The 17352-nt window shown below is 43.7% G+C and overlaps 1 non-coding gene across 1 annotated transcript; it reads left to right on the top strand.

Moving 5' to 3' along the window:
- Positions 1-16596: 16596 nt before the first annotated feature.
- LOC136225236 (small nucleolar RNA R71) lies at positions 16597-16703 on the top strand. Its single transcript, XR_010686962.1, has one exon. It is a non-coding gene; the product is annotated as a small nucleolar RNA R71 (small nucleolar RNA).
- The last annotated feature ends 649 nt before the right edge of the window (positions 16704-17352 follow it).

Consider the following 17352-nt stretch of genomic DNA (forward strand, 5'->3'; position numbering starts at 1 on the left):
CGGGGATAATGGCTAAACAGCTACCCTTGTTTGTGATTGCGGGGATAATGGCTAAACAGCTACCCTATTTTAAGATTGCGGGGATAGTGGCTAAATAGCTACCCTATTTTGAGATTGTGGTGAATACGGCTAAAAAGCAACTCCGGTCAGCGACCACGAGTCAGATGGCTAAAAAGCAACTCCGGTCTGCGACCATGAGTCAAATGGCTCAAAAGCAACTCCGGTCTGCGACCAAGAGTCAAGTAGCTAAAAAGCAACTCCGGTCTGCGACCAGGAGTCAAATGGCTCAAAAGCAACTTCGGTCTGCGACCGAGAGTCAAATGGCTAAAAAGCAACTCTGGTCTGCGACCGTGAGTCAAATGGCTAAAAAGCAACTCCGGTCTGCGACCGTGAGTCAAATGGCTAAGAAGCAACTCCGGTCTGCGACCGTGAGTCAAATGGCTAAAAAGCGGGGGCTGTTTCTGGATTTTCTTACCACACTGTTGTCTGTATTTTCTCACTGGAGCTATCATCTTGAAGATTCGATGGGCACATGTCTTAGTCTGAAATGATATAGACTGATGATTGTTTTTCTGTTGACTGTCGTCTGTATTTTGGCTGGTGTCACTGTTCTATAAAATTTGACCGTTGTCTGGAGTTCATATCTTGACAATGTTGGTCACTGTCTGGTTACCTATGAGATCGCCTCAGCTTGCGCTGCACCGATCACCTGGTATGCATCATTGCTTTACTTTAGTGTAGTGGAATGTATGCATGTATGTATGATTTATGTTTTTGCCCATGCTGCTTTTTATCTGTCTTTTTTTCTTTTTCTGTAGAGTGATCTGCATGCCCACGAGCGGAGACAGAGCGAGCTAGTGCGGGAAGCTGATGCCCGAGTTGGTCATGTGTATCAAGAGAGGAACGACCACTGGTTGGGGATGATGCGACGGGAGACTGAGGGTCGCCTTGCCGTCGAGGAGAGGGCGCGTGATGAGTCGATCAGACGCCTTGCTGCAGAGGAGAGAGCACGAGCTGCTGATGAGAGAGCACGAGTTTCTGAGGAGAGAGCGCGAGTTTCTGATGAGAGAGCGCGTGCTGTCGAGGAGGCACTATCTGCGGAGCGGGCATCACACCTGAGAGATTTTGAGAACTATTGGGACTTTCCTCCGTATTAGACTCGTTATATATTGCTTTGTAGCTTTCATTGTTGCTTTGTAGCTTTTATTAGGGTTTCTCCGATGTATAGCTGATGTATAGGGAGTGGGGTGGATAGTAGGTAGGCTTTTTGTGAAGAGTAGGATAGGAAATGTATAACTCGTGATTCATATTACCATGCATTCAGTAGATTATGATGATTCCAATCATTCTCGTCAAATATATTCATGCCTTTATTTATTTACAAACAACAGAAATACTTAGTCTCTTATACATTGTTTTTGTAATTGCTCAAGTTATAACTATTGTTACCAGGACCCGCCTTTCGGTTTTCGGATCCCGGCGATTTTTCTCCTCCCCTTTTACTATCCCGGAATTTTTAAGTGGGTGCCCTTTCGGGTTTTCACCCATTGGGATTTCCCTTATTGTTGCATGGGTCGCCCTTTGCGGGTTTTCAACCCATCGGGAATTTTTCTTTATTTTTCTTTTTTTTTTTTTTTTTTTTTACGAAAAGTATTCCTTAAGCCTATCCAGGTTGGTAGGTTCGGAGAATTCCATGCCGTCCATCGTGGTTAACTTCACCGCTCCTTTGCTTAGTATCTTTTTTACGACGAATGGTCCTTCCCAGTTAGGCCTGAACTTCCCCCTCGGGTCGGTGTGCGTCACACGGATCTGTTTCAGCACCAAATCTCCTTCTTTGATAGGGCTGGTCTTAACTTTTTTATTGAAAGCCCGAGCCATCCTTCTTTGATATAACTGTACATGGTAAAGGGCTTCCATCCTTTTCTCATCAACTAAAGCTAACTGCTCATATCGCCTCTTCACCCATTCCGTTTCGGGAATTTCTGCTTCCACTGCGATTCTCAACGATCGCTTTCCGATCTCAATCGGCAGGACTGCTTCTGTTCCGTATACCAAGGAGAATGGCGTTGCCCCCGTTGAGGTTCTAATTGTCGTGCGATAAGCCCACAACGCGAGTGGGAGGTGCTCATGCCAATTCCGATTTGATTCCACCGTCTTCACGAGAATCCTCTTAAGGTTCTTATTAGCTGCTTCTACTGCCCCATTAGCCTGTGGACGGTACGGAGAAGACCTGTGATGTTCAATGCCATATTCTCGGAAAAGGTTCCTTACTTTCCCCTGAAATTGGACTCCGTTATCCGTGATCATGTGGTGAGGCACTCCGAACCTGGTGATCAAGTGTTTTTCAATGAACTTTCTCATCTGCTTGGATCCCAGTTTGCTAAACGACTCTGCTTCTACCCATTTGGTGAAATAATCGATGGCGACAGCAATAAACTTATGTCCATTTGAAGCGTTAGGCCTTACTTCGCCGATGATGTCAATGCCCCAAGCAGCGAATGGCCAAATAGGTGCTAGCACATGTAGTTCCATGGCCGGAAGATGACTGCAATCGCCGTGGATTTGACAATCGTGACATTTCTTTGCATACTTGTTACAATCTTTTTCCATGGTGAGCCAATAGAATCCTTGTCTGATAATTTTCTTAGCTAGTACTGCTCCTCCCATATAGGCTCCACAAATTCCCGAATGTACTGATTCCATTGCCTCGCGGGCTTCTCCCGCATCCAAGCATCTGAGTTGTAATCCATCAACGTGCCTTTTGTAAAGCAAGTCGTTGTGGATGACGAACTGACGAGCTAGCCTTCTAATCACAGCTTGATCCCTAGGTTCTGACTCTGCCGGATATGTCCCATCTTTCATGAAGTTCACGATATCGAAATACCATGGTTTTTCATCTGTCCCTAACAGCATTACGTCCTCGTAACATGGTTTGTGAGATCTTCTCAATACCAACGGCTTCGAAGCAAGGTTCCGGGGGTTGTCCCAAACTGACACGAAAGTAGCCAAGGCATCCGTCGCCTGGTTCTGTGCTCGAGGAATATGATAGAAACGACATTCCTTGAATCTTTGTGCCAACCCTTCTAGCTGATCTAGATATGGACGTAGCCTTTCTTCTCTCACTTCCCAGTTTCCTTGTGCCTGTTCGATGATCAACTTGGAGTCACCCCAAATTTCGACATATGATGCTCCCAGTGCCGCTAATGACTCTAAACCATAAATGCACGCTTCATATTCGGCCATATTATTAGTGAGAGGGAATGATAATTTCTTGGCCATCGGGATCCTTTCTCCTTCCGGTGAGGTAAGTAGTACTCCTACTCCGGCTCCATTCGAATTAACTGCTCCATCGAAGAACATTTTCCACGGTATAACTTCGATTGCGTTCAAGTGCTCATCGGGGAAATCATAGCTTACTTCTTCCTCTTCTGCATTCAGGGGTTGGTTAGCCAGAAACTCTGCCACGGCCCTTCCTTTGATAACCTTCTTCGTCACATATTCAATGTCAAACTCGGATAAAAGCAACAACCATCTGGCTAACTTCCCCGTCAAGGATGGAGTTCGGTATAGATACTTCACGGGGTCCATCCGAGAAATAATGATCACTTTATACGATTGGAAATAGTGCCGCAGTTTCTTTGTCAACCACACCACTGCCACACATGTCTTTTCGATCATGTTGTACTTGAGCTCGTACTCCAGGAACTTCTTACTCAAATAATACACCGCGTGCTCCACACCGGTGTCTCCCTCTTGAGCCAACATTGCCCCAATAGATCGCTCCTCAATCGCTACATAGAGGAGAAGCGGCTTTCCTAGTTTAGGCGGTCTCAGCACTGGCGGATTAGATAAATAGCTCCGGACGCTCTCCAAAGCTTGCTGACACTTATCATTCCAGATGGTGGGTTGGTCTTTCCTTAACAACTTAAAGATTGGCTCCCCAGATTGCGGTGAGTCTCGCTATGAACCGACTGATATATTGAACCTGCCCCAGAAACCCTCTCACTTCTTTCTCATTTTTCGGCGCCGGCATCTCCTGTATAGCCTTCACTTTATCAGGATCCACCTCGATTCCCTTATTTCCGATTACATAGCCTAAGATTTTCCCCGATGAAACGCCGAAAAAGCACTTCTTTGGGTTTAACCTTAGCTTGAATTCTACAATTCGGGCCAAAAACTTCTCGAGCGCGGCAAAATGCCCTTCTCTTGTCTCTGATTTGACCATCATATCGTCCACATAGACTTCTACCTCCTTGTGTATCATATCATGGAACAGTGCTGTGGCCATTCTCTGATAAGTTGCCCCGGCATTTTTCAACCCAAACGGCATTACTCTGTAACAGTATGTCCCCCACTCAGTTGTGAACGAGGTTTTTGCTTTGTGCTTTTCGGCCATCTGAACTTGCATGTAGCCCATGAAACCATCCACATTCGTGTGTAAGACGCTTGATGCTGCACTGTCGATCAATACGTCGATATGAGGCAATGCGAACTCATCCTTGGGGCATGCCTTGTTAAGATCTCTGTAATCAACGCACATCCTTACTTTGCCGTCCTTTTTTGCGATTGGCACCACATTTGCGACCCAAGGGGGATAGTCGATCACTTCGATGAATCCTGCTTCTAACTGCTTCTTCACCTCCTCTCTGATCTTATCTGCCCATTCTGGTCTCATACGTCGGAGCTTCTGCTTTACGGGCTTTGCTTCGGGATAAGTTGGAATGCGGTGAGTTACGATAGATTGATCAATTCCAGGCATGTCTTCGTATGTCCAAGCGAATACAATTTCGTATTTTTTAATTATTCTCTCAAATTCTTTTCTCTCTTCAATAGTTAATGCTTGAGCAATTTGTATAAGTTTAGGATTTTCATTCGTACCAAGATTGAAAGTTGACATTTCTATCGTATTGATTTCAAATGTAGGCATGTTATATGAATGAGAATGCATGGAATGATCATGATCGACATCAAGCAAGTAAGCAAAATCAGAATTCATTTCATTGATAGCATGGGTGATTACATCATCTGATTCAAACAAAGCAGTAATACAATTTTCGTCATCAGGGTTCTCGGGCTCCTCATGAACCTTGGAGGTACTGGGCTCGTCCACCGCTCCCGCAGTCGCTTCGATGGTGATGACCTGCTCCTCGGCATTTAAATCCAGCATCATGATCTCCTCGACAAAGCAGCTCGCCTTTCCTTTGCCCCAGTCGGCAACATCATTGAAGATTTTGAACCCTGGCAGAATCTTCCCTTCTGTGCTAGTCCATGCCTCGGGGGTCCCTGAATACGCCTTCCCATGCCCCTCGTTCACAAAATACTTCCTCAAGCCTACTTTTCCTTCAGCACTCGCATTGGACGGACTCCCCTGCTCATATCCCAAACCCTTCCGGGTTTTCTGACTCTTAAAGTCCGGAAATTCTGGCAACCCCTGATGGTGTGCTCCTAAACCCATTCCCGGGATGAAACTTCCCTTCATCATTTTCACCACATCGGTGGTCATGCTCGACTCGTAAATCCCGGAGACTTGGAATCCGGAGAAAAGTTGAGGCTCAATTCCCAGTGCTGCCACCGAGCTCAATTTCTCAGCTCTAATTGTTACTATCTCCTCCCCGAAGGGGAACTTAATCATTTGGTGGAGCGTGGAGGGCACACCTCCTAACTTATGGAACCAAGGGCGTCCCAACAGCACAGCAAAAGTTACCGGGATATCCAACACCGTGAACTCAGTTTCTTCCTCGTGCGGCCCCACTTTCAACTTGGCCTTGAAGACTCCTTCAATGTGCCTACGGCTGTCGTCATATGCTCTAATCACAGTTTAAGAGGCTGTCAGGTCTCCTCTCTCCACTCCCAACTTCGACAAGAGTTTCAACGGACAAACATTAATGGCCGATCCATCATCGACCATCACACGGCTAGTCTTCTTCCCGTTAATTTCCGCTCGGATATACAATGGCTTATTATGAGCCTTCCCCTCTTCTGGGAGATCTTCGTCAGTAAATGTGATCTCAGTCTTCTTTCGGGCCATAATTGCCCCTACTAGCGCTGCCGGCTCAGTATTGGTGGAAATAACCAAATTCTGCAACTCCTTCATCAGGTTCTCACGATGGTACTTAGAATGGCATAAAACTTCCCAGACCGTAGACTTAGCTTGCGTCTTCTTCAACTGCTCAAGAACTTGGTCATCGGGCTTAGGAGCCGACCCTTCTCCAATCTCAGTCTCTACCATTGGTGCCTTTCCCTCGGCCACACGACCTGATCTCGTCATTACCGCAATTTCCGGCTCATCATCCGATTCGTCCCAAATGTTAATAGGAACCCTTTGATTGGCGTCCTCCTCGTCCGAGGAACTCTCCCAAATGTCCACGACCATTAAATCCATGACGTGAGGAACACTCGGATTCAGGAAAAAGGGATCCGCTGATCCGTACAAAGCCCAACCTATCAACTCATCATAGTCACGGAGGGACACTCTACTCATTCTTCTTGCGGCCAACGGAATAGCACCTCGTTGTATGCACATAAGCTGCACCTTATCGCTCATTGTCTCATTACACTGCTCATAACGGTGCCTCCACCTTCTAGCATAATCCACAAAATGTTCCTCGGGGAATTGCCTAATCCTGTCCAAATCGTCCAGGGATCCCGTCCATGGAATGTACATTTCATATCTCGCCACAAAGGCATTTCGGAGTGGTATCCAATGACCCATCAAGGTTTCCGGAAAATGATCATGCAACTCACACTGCGGAAATCCGGCGTTATACATATGATTGCGAAATATCCTCGTATGCTCCACAGGATCCTGGTATCCACCATACCTAGGCATCTCTAACACCGCATCGGGTGTTTGGTAAGACGGGGAGTCAGGGGTTTGCTCTGCCAGCATCCATACTGTATACTCCTTGATAAATCTTTTCGTCATTGCTGCCCAATCGGTCTTAACATACATCGGCAGCAACATGTACCACATTAACGGTTCACCCATCAACGAATTACAAAACAAGCTAGTGATCTCTTCTTCTTTAAAGCCCAAGGGTGCCATGGCCGACAAGTAAAGATGAAGGTGTTCCATAGGATCCTTATTGCCATTATACTTGCTAACCCTCGGTAGCGAACGCTTGATAGGTCCAATCTGCATTGCGAAGCGCTCTGCGGCCCTGTCCTCGGCTCTTTGGTACTTTTCTAGAAATAGATCTGACAACCGATCCCAATCGTGCTTGCCAGAGTCAGGTAACGAATGGAACCATTCCAAAGGCTCGCCCACTAGTGAGTGGTGGAACCACTGAGCAATTTCATCTACTCCGAAGGATTCAATAAACATGTCGTGCATATATTCACGCAAGTGTACTTCGGGATCCCTTCCTCCACTAAACAAACCCAAATTTGGCACGATAGTCCGAGACGACCCCTCTCCGGTCTCTTCGGCACTATCCTCGTCATATGGTGCTCCACCATCTGATCCTTCCTCCATTGGTTCGTCCGCTTGTTCCTCACCCAAGAAGGACATATACAAACCATTTCCCACATTGCTTCTTTCGACGGAGTCCAACAACTCCTCTACATCTTCCTCAAAAGATTCCATCACCACAGTTTCCGTCAAACCAGCTCTGATCACGCTCACCCTATGATTAGGCAATGGATTGCGCCTAACGGAAGGGTTTGCTGACGAAGGATCAACTATCTTCTTCTCCTCAATCAAATCTTGGATTTCATGTTTCAGCCTCTCGCAATTCTCAATCGTATGTCCATAACTGCTGTGGAACTCACAATATCCTCTAGCCTGAATCTGCGGAGTAGGTTGAGCTTTGTTATACGGGGTAAGGGCTTTCAACAATCCCTTCTTCTACAGACGCTCGAAAACTTTAGCATAGGTTTGATCGAACTTGGCGAACCGCCTCTTTTCAATAGCATTAAGATCAACCACTTTCGCTGCTGCGGATTCTGTACTCGCGCTAGGCCCTCCGGCACTATATCCAGACTTTGTCCACTTGGTATAAGCTTTCTTCGGCTCCCCATCACCTTCAACAGTCAAGGCACAATTATACATCTGATTGAAATCCATGAACGGCATATACCGCAACTCATTCTTAATATACGGCAACGTATTGCCAATCACCATTCGGATCTGATCTTGCTCAAGCGGTTTCTGTTTCATGACCGCGGCCTTAGCCCTCCATCTTTTCACGAAATCTGAAAGGGATTCCCCAGCCTGCTGCTTAGTGCTCTCTAACTCTTTCAAAGTGACTTCCAACATGGTGTTAAAACTATACTGAGCGATGAATGACTTCGCTAACTCCTTCCAATCCTTCTTTGTTACCATCGGCAATGCATGAAACCATGTGAGGGCAGCCCCCTCTAGATAGGTGTTAAACAGCCCCAGGACTTGATCCTCAGTCAGGATCGTGTGCTTCATCACAGCAACATACTGATTCATGTGAGCGGTGGGATCTCCAGTTCCATCGAACTTTTTCATGTCGGGGAGCCAAAATTTCAAAGGCAAAGCTGTTGCCGATAAACAATTCTTCAAGTTATAAAAGTCCTGACTCCCGGAACTTCCCCCACGCAAGTCCTGCACTTCCTGTGTGATGTGTTGCTTCCACTCCTCTTCCTTAGCTTTCTCTTTCTCTAACTGTTTTCGGATATAATACTGATAATCCTCCTCATTCCCAAAGCGAGGGCCATCGTTCATCTCGTTCTCAGCATGCTTACTACCAATCTTATTGTCCTTCAATGCTAACTCAGCTAGCTGGGCCAAGATTGCGGCCAGCTGATCATTGATATTGTTCACAGAATTCTCTAATTCGGCCACCTTCTCGTCGGTTGCAGACATACTGACGGAAGACTGAGTATACTCGGATGAAGATGATTCAGAAGCCACAACTACTGATTCGGAACTGTCTACTCGCAACTGATCAAACTGTCTGACAAGCCGATTACTCTCGCGAAACCACAACCGCTTAATGATGACGTCTGCGCGAACGGTATCCATTAGTATGTATGCATGATTTTATATGCATGATTCGTGGTGTGTGCGTTTATTTATTTACGATTATAAGATAAGAAGAACAAACGTTAGTTCTATTTACACGTATCACAACATCTCTCTTCCACCCTTATTCCTCCACACACTCGTTGGTCCAGGTCTCTTTCCTAGGATTTTGGTTTGGGGCTCACATTGCGGTCCAGGGGACGCGTGATGCCGTCGATTATTGCGGGAAAGTAAATCATCCATCAGACAATACAATTCGTTTTGACGTATCAACGTTCAGTGACTAAGAAATCGACCAAGTTGGATTGTCCTTTCGGAATAACTCGTCTTTTGTCCTTTTGCGAGACGCATTAATTCGGGTTTTGACTCCCTTTGAGTGCATCTCAGTTTTTAGACGTGGTTCGAGTTATTCTTCTAGTTCAATCATTCGTTATTGTCGATGACTCGTTCCCTTTTGTTCGCGTGGGTTCATGTCTCGATTTTGGATTACAACGGGATCTTTTGGATCTATCGAGAGACGTAACCACATGTTTATTTAGTGATGGAATCACTTTTGGATTTTATTTTAGGGAACGGACTCATCGCGTAACGCGTTTGTTCTTAGCGTCGAGGATCCGTTTGCTCATTTTAGCTACGTGAAAAAGACGGCGAGTCTTATTTTGAGCGTACGGTAACCTTTCGGCTAGCAACAGTTCGTTGTTCTTCCCAATCCACGGGATATATCATCTTAGTGTGGTTATAGAAAATCAACGTTTCGTTGAATCGCATGCTTATTCAAAGCGAGGACATCACCGTTCTCTTTCCTTTAGGCACGATTTAAGCAAACACGTACATCGGGCCATATTTCTTGCAGTTTTGGTAACGGTCGAAATGATCGAGTCGTTAGTCAAAACCTACAGTCTCGTCCATATGGCGCAATTATATGGTTTGGTTTAATTCGGCTTCGAGATTTTAAACGGGGTATACACTCGTCCGAGGCACGTATTCAACGACATTGGTTTATTTTCTTTAACTAATCTCGGTATTGATATATATCGTAGATTCAGAATGATTTTGGTCGTTTAGTTCATTTTTCTCTTCTTTATTTTCTTAGTCATCTGTACGGACACATCCATTTCTCTTAAGAACGACACGGGGCATAACGTAAAAGCTCGTCTTTCATTCGGAAGGGACGGGCTACTTGTGCGAAACTTTTCGCGTTATGACAGGGTCGTTCAGGACATAAATGTTCTTTGTTTTCGTTTCGTCTTGATCTCGTTTTATCCCAATTTATTTAAAGAATGTGAATAACGGCTATTGTTAATATAGTCTTTTGTATCGAAATGTAATTATCCTTAACACCGAACCGATTCATACTAATACGTGCTTACGTCATAACGTATTTCCTAAACACGTGCCTTCGTCGGGACACCGAAAGGGACAAGGCGGGTCGCACATGTTCATTCATATGAGATGACTAAGTCGTCTTTAGTTCAAATCGTTTCGATGTTTTAGGGTAATTAGTATGTCGATTCATGAGTATATATTAACGCATCGTCTCATTTTCTTTACATAATTTAGGATTAGACACGTATCATGGCGGTTTGAAAACACGAACTGATTCATTTATCACATCAAAAATAGTAACGGGTAATCCTATGGAAACTTCTAAGGCTACTATATGCTGACACGGCTGACCGCGGGACCTCACAGGACCGCACAGATTCGCCCCTAACGAATGGATGGGGACCCTCTGGCGCCTTACTGTAAGGGGGAACTTACGCTAGCCTCTTTCGAGCGACGAATGGACTCTTGCTAGAGGTTTCGCGGAAATTACCCAAAGGGTTTGCAATAATGCATATGAGTGCATACGAAAAGAAGTAAAACGATCCGTCCCCGTTAAGGGCTTAATACACGCCTTCCGGAATCAAATTTCTCGCTTCCCCAGCAGAGTCGCCACTTGTTAGACGAGGTGCCGCGGCCTAATCTCCCGGGCGGATCGGGGGGTGGACAACCTCATGGCGACGTAAGCGGTGATTGGCGCCGAAAGCAACCAATCGTGGAATCAAGCTGCTCGGCAGGACCGGAGCTCGGAGATATGGAAGAGTCGCCACCCACGAATGGGAAAATGAACACCGATCCCTTGCGGGAGACCGGTGTGGGTTCGGAAAACTTAGGTACGAGCCGAGAAGGCTAGCTCCTTTCCGGAGAAAGGCTACTAGGCACCCCGACATCGCCCGGTTATGAACCACCGGCCTCCTACTCAGCATGTTAGGCGATAACGGACTAATCGTATACTTCTTTAAGTTTAAAATTCATTTGAAACCCTTTTCTTTCTCTTTTTAGAAACCGTTTTGAGCATATGATATTGAAAAGCCACATCAGTAAAGAATCACCCATTTATGTTTATACATACACAGAGAGGGGGAAGAAAGAAGTGATTTATTTACAACCGTATTAAATATTATGTCGTGTGTTTATTCTACACTAACTTATTTCCCAAAAACGGATTTATTTACATGGTTCGCACCTTAATCGCCGTTGGAACGATTCAGGTGCGTTTTAAAACCCCGTTTGATGAAGTTTACCCGAATCGCCGTTGGAACGACTCGAGTATTTGAAAACGTTTGAGATAAAAAAACCTTTTAATGAGAAAACATGGTTAAACATACAAGTCAATTTTATTTTGTACAAATTCTTTAAGAAAATGGTTCAAAACTCTATTATTCGCAAAGAAAACGATTTTAATTACAATGATCCATTAATCCGCCTTTGGAACGGATTAGAGTTTTAAAACTTGGTATTTTGAAGACGATTTGAAATATTAACAAGAATGACTCCACTTATTTACATTACAAATCTAAAAAAACATTAGTTTAAATAATTCAATTGAAAACTCTCTTTTTGGTGATTTATTTTCCCCACTTACTTAATGGACTCTTTAACTATTATAATTACAATAAACTAACATTTACACTCAAATGAAGCCCTTTTGGAACATGGACCCATGAATGGGCCAAAAGAATAAAGAAAATGGTTTTAGACCATATATATATATGTATACATTTAAATCAAAAAAGGAAGATAAGAAAATAAGATTTTAACCAAAAATCATTATATGTATATGAAGATAATAAACACAATATATCTTATACTTTGAAATGTGAAAATAATAAGTAAATCCTATAACTAAGAAAGTAATACTTATCTAAAAATAATTTAATTCAATAATCACTAAAATAACCCAGATATTCCAAAAGACTATACATATATATACATAATTAATATAGTTTAAATATCAAAAATACCATATGCTAATGTCTATTCATTATTTCTCAAAATATCAAGTAACTAATATTTAAATATAACCTAAGTTAATAAAAAAAAAGGAAATACATATATATATATTTATACTTATATTACAAAATAGAATAAAAAGAGATATACAAATATTCTAAAATAAATATATATACTAAAGTTCTAAAATAAGTTGAAAAACATGTATTACATAATTATATGTATATATACTAAGGATTAAAAGTCTAAAAGTTAAGAAAAGTGGACCGAAATGGCATTTTTTACATTTTGGCAGATTTACCGACGGAAAATCCGTCGGTAAACAGCCTTTAGTGACAGAATTGGCAAATCACAGCAGCACTCCAATATTTTCCAGATTTATTCAAAAGCTTTAAATTAAATCTAATTCAATCGTTTTGGACCTCCGAACTACCAAAAATGGATCATAGTTGAAAACGGAAGTTCCTAAAAACGATGTTTTTATTTTAAAACGTTATTTGGAAATTTCTTTTAAGTTAAAAAAACTTATAATTACAACGTTTTCGACACCCGAACTACCTTTTTATCGGATCACGGTTCGTATTGGGATATCAAAACGAGGTTTTTTATTTTAAAACAAAAACCGAATTTTATTTAACACGAAACGAAAATTAAATAAATACACTAACTAAATAAAATGTGACAAAAATAAATAAATGACTAAAGGAATAAAAACTATAGCATAAAAAAAATAAATAGAAGGAGAGAAATAAATTAAATAAAATAAAGAGTCTAGTCCTCGGATAATACCTTTAATTCGGTATCTGACAGTCGAAGCCGATTGATTCCACGAACCGCGAGCTTCCGTTTTTTTATGAAAATTTAGTAAAAATTGAACTTAGGAAATTTGGAATTTCTGAGAAAAAAAATATTTTTCTAAAAAAAAATCCACTCTCTCTCCCTAAAAATGTTTAGAGTGAGAAAGTTTTCCCAAAAAAATCCCTCCCAAAAGCCTCCTTCTTCACCTTGGGATCCGTGCCTTATATAGGCCCACGGATCCCGGAACAATGGGCGACGCCCAAAAAAATTTGGGCGTCGCCCATTGTGGTTGGGCGGCCGCCCAACGCGAGGTTGGGCGCTCGCGCCCAATCCTCGTCGGGCGTTCGCCCGACGCGTTGGACGTTCGCCCGATGTGATTGGGCGCCCGCCCGACGACCCTCGGGGCGTGCCTTGCACCGTCGGACGCGTGCACTCCGTGGCCGCCGAGCGCGCGTTCCGCGCTGCCAGACGTTCGCACGTCGCGACCGCTGAACGCGCGCCCCGCGCTGCCAGGTACGTGCGCCCAACGGCCCAAGAGGACGCGCACCGCCAGCGGTCCCAGGCATCACTCGGACGTCGAGAGCGTGCCACTCGCGGTGCGTCCGACGGACGCCGCGCGCACGTCTCGAGTCGTCGAGCGGGCGTTCGACCATCGTCACCCGCGTGCGGGATGCCGTTGCGCGCCCGCGCCGTGCCGTTAATTTTCCTCCGCTTATTATTCTTTATATATTTTTCAAAACTTCCGGAATCAATCGCTTCGACCGTCTCGTTTCAGGTTTTCGTCACAGGTCCTCCGACTCGGTGTCTACACCTATTCCGAGATCTGATGTCCGAGCACAATTCCTCCCGTGACCATAAAATGGCACTTTTCCCAGTTCAGAACCAAGTTTGTCTCTCTACATCGTACTAACACGGCCTCCAGGTTGTTTAGACAGCTTCCAAATGAATTTCCATATACAAAGAAATCATCCATGAAGATTTCCACAGTTCGTTCGACCATATCATGAAATATAGACATCATGCATCTTTGAAACGTCGCAGGTGCATTGTACAACCCAAAAGGCATGCGTCTGAAAGCATAAGTCCCGTAGGGGCAAGTAAAGGTTGTTTTCTCTTGATCGTCAGAATGGATGGCAATCTGATTGTACCCTGAGTACCCATCAAAGAAACAGTAAAATGCATAGCCCGCCAGACGTTCCAGCATCTGATCAATGAATGGCAAAGGAAAATGGTCTTTCCTTATTGCTTCGTTTAGCTTTCGGTAGTCTACACATACTCTCCGTCCAGTTATTGTTCTTGTGGGGACCTTTTCATTTTTCTCATTTAAAACAACTGTCGTTCCTCCTTTTTTTGGAACTACATGAACATGGCTTGTCCAAACGCTGCCAGAAATGGGGTAAATAATTCCTGCATCCAAAAGCTTGATCACTTCTTTTCTCACGACCTCCTTCATGTGTGGGTTCAATCTGTGATGTGGCTGGACGCATGGCTTCTGGTCTTTCTCCATCAGGATCCGATGAACACACACAGTTGGACTAATCCCCTTGATGTCATCTATCTTCCATGCAAGTGCATCCTTGTTTCTTCTTAACACCTCCATAAGTTGAGCTTTCTGATCAGGGGTTAATTTGGAAGATATAATCATCGGACTTCCGTTTGGTGGTTCCAGGAAAGCATATTCAAGGTGCGATGGCAAAGGTTTTAGTTCAGGTTTTGATAAAGGCACAAAGGGTATTTCAGGAGGTTCTTGATGAGTGGGGACAGTTTGATCAGGATGGATTGATGAAGCTTCTGTTTCGATGGAACAGCTTGTTCCTTCACAGAGATTAACCTTTTCTCCCAAGAGTGCTTCCAATGTGTCTTGTCCCTGTTCCTGCAAATCAGATAGGCTTTGGAAATCATCTAAGAAATAACATGTGTCATCGCTAGTGTTAGCTCGTCTCATGGCCTCATGCATCTTAAAAATAATTTCTTCCCCATTAATTCTCAAAAACAGTTGTCCCTCTCCCACATCTATCAATGCTTTACCTGTTGCTAGGAACGGTCTACCCAGAATAATAGGAACATGCAAATCTTCGTCAATATCCATTATTATGAAATCAACAGGCAGTATAAATTTTCCTACTTTGACTAACACATCCTCCACAACTCCCCTAGGGTAGCATACAGATCTATCGGCCAACTGGATGGACATTCTAGTTGGTTGTGGTTCTCCTAACCCTAGCTTATCATACACAGAATATGGCATAAGGTTTATACTCGATCCATGGTCACACAATGCATTTTTAATATTTAAATTACCAATAGAACATGGTATTGAAAAACTCCCTGGATCCTTTAGCTTTTTCGGAAGCTGCTGCTTGTTCTGTAGGATTGAAGAGCAGTCACTGTTCAGTTGGATCATCGAAATGTTCTCCAATTTCTTTTTATTGGACAGAATATCTTTCAAGAAATTTGCATATGTGGGCATCTGAGCTAGTGCTTCCACGAAGGGGATGTTGATATGCAACTTCCTCAAGGTGTCAAGCACTTCTGAATTTTGCTCTTCAAGCTTTTTGGTCACTAGCCTCGCCGGATAAGGTACATGTGGTACATAGGGAGGAGGTGGATAATACTTCTTCCCTGGTTCCTCCTGATCATGGTCAGATGTAAGACCTGTCTCGGCTGGCTTCTTTAGGTCAAGAGCAGTATGTTCCTATCCTTTTTCCTTAACTCTGGAACTACCTGCACACTCAACACTTTTATTAGAAATCAAAGGAGGATTTGTTTCCCTACCAGAGCGTAGAGTGATTGCCATGACATCTCCTTTAGGATTTGGTTCAGTATTACTCGGCATCACTCCCTTTCCTTTTGATGATGAAGCAGCCAGTTGATGAACTTGTGTCTCCAAGTTTTTGATTGAAGCCTGTGTCTACTTCATAAATTGCATCATCATGGTCTTCATATCTTGTTCAACATCCTCCTTGGGTGGAACAGGCTGTTTGTAGTGCTGTTGAGGTTGTCTCTAGTAATGTCCTCCTTGCTGCTGCTGATATCTAGGTTGCTCCTGCTGGTTTGGCTGTCCAGTCCATCCGAAGTTTGGATGATTTCTTGTGGCTGGGTTGTATGTATTGGAGTATGGTTTTGGTGGGTTCATTTGATTATATCCAGCATAATCACAATGTTCCTGGTCACCTTTCTATTGCTTGACTCCAAGACAGTTGATGTTGAAGTGAGGCCCTCCACAAAAATCACAAACATCATTGAATGGTGGTTCGCTGTGAATGGATGATACATTGATCTTGCTGAGCTGCCTTGCAAGCTGTTCCACCTGGGTGGTCAGCTTTGACACAACATCATTGTCCGCCGTTCTTTTTCCTTCACTCCTCGCTGAGTGCCAGTTATAACTTGTGCTTACGACCTTCTCAATAAGGTCGTACAAGGCTTGTGGTTCAAGATCTTCGGGGTTACCATTAGCAATGGATTCAATCTGGATTTTGTATGTGTTGGTGACTCCATTGTAAAAATTTTGTACTTGCATCCACATGGGGATGCCATGATTTGGTACCCTTCTTAACAGCTCTTTGTACCTTTCCCACGCCTCTACCAACGACTCATCCTCTTCTTGTACAAAACGAGATACTTCATTTATGAGCTTTATGGCCTGTCGAGGTGGAAAGTATTTCATCAGAAAAGCACTGGCCAGATCCTGCCAAGTTGCGATGGTTCCTGGCTGTATGTTTTTTAGCTAGTTCTTCGCTTTATCTTTGAGAGAAAAAGGAAACAGCTTCAGCCTTATCACATCATCGGACACTCCTCTGTTTGATCGAAAGATGTTGCACAATGTGATAAACTCCTGGATGTGTGCATTTGGATCTTCAGACTGGTAGCCATTGAATTGAATTGCACGGCTGCTTGCAACATCTGTATCATTGATGCCTTTACTTCGAACATGTTGTTCCCTTCGTTAGGCAACATAATGCACAACGAATGTCCTTTCATGGTCGGTCTGGAATAGTCTCTGATTCTCATAACTAGAGGATTGTTGTTATCTCATTCCTCTTCTTGATTTGGTTGAACTGGTTGTTCTGGTGGTACTCTTCCAGCCATCGTTCTTTCTCTTTGTCGCTCTCTTTGTCTTACTCATCGAGCTCCCGCTTGGTTTCGTCTACATGTTCTTTCTAACTCAAGATCGATAGGAAAAACTGGTGGTCCAGCTCTGCGCATAGACAGTTGGAGAACTACTTCTGGCTGCACTACTTAGCAAACAGATTAAAAACACCTTGTTTCACAGAAATTTTCAGATA

The sequence above is a fragment of the Euphorbia lathyris genome, chromosome 3 (assembly GCF_963576675.1).
Source record: "Euphorbia lathyris chromosome 3, ddEupLath1.1, whole genome shotgun sequence".
Lineage (NCBI taxonomy): Eukaryota > Viridiplantae > Streptophyta > Magnoliopsida > Malpighiales > Euphorbiaceae > Euphorbia > Euphorbia lathyris.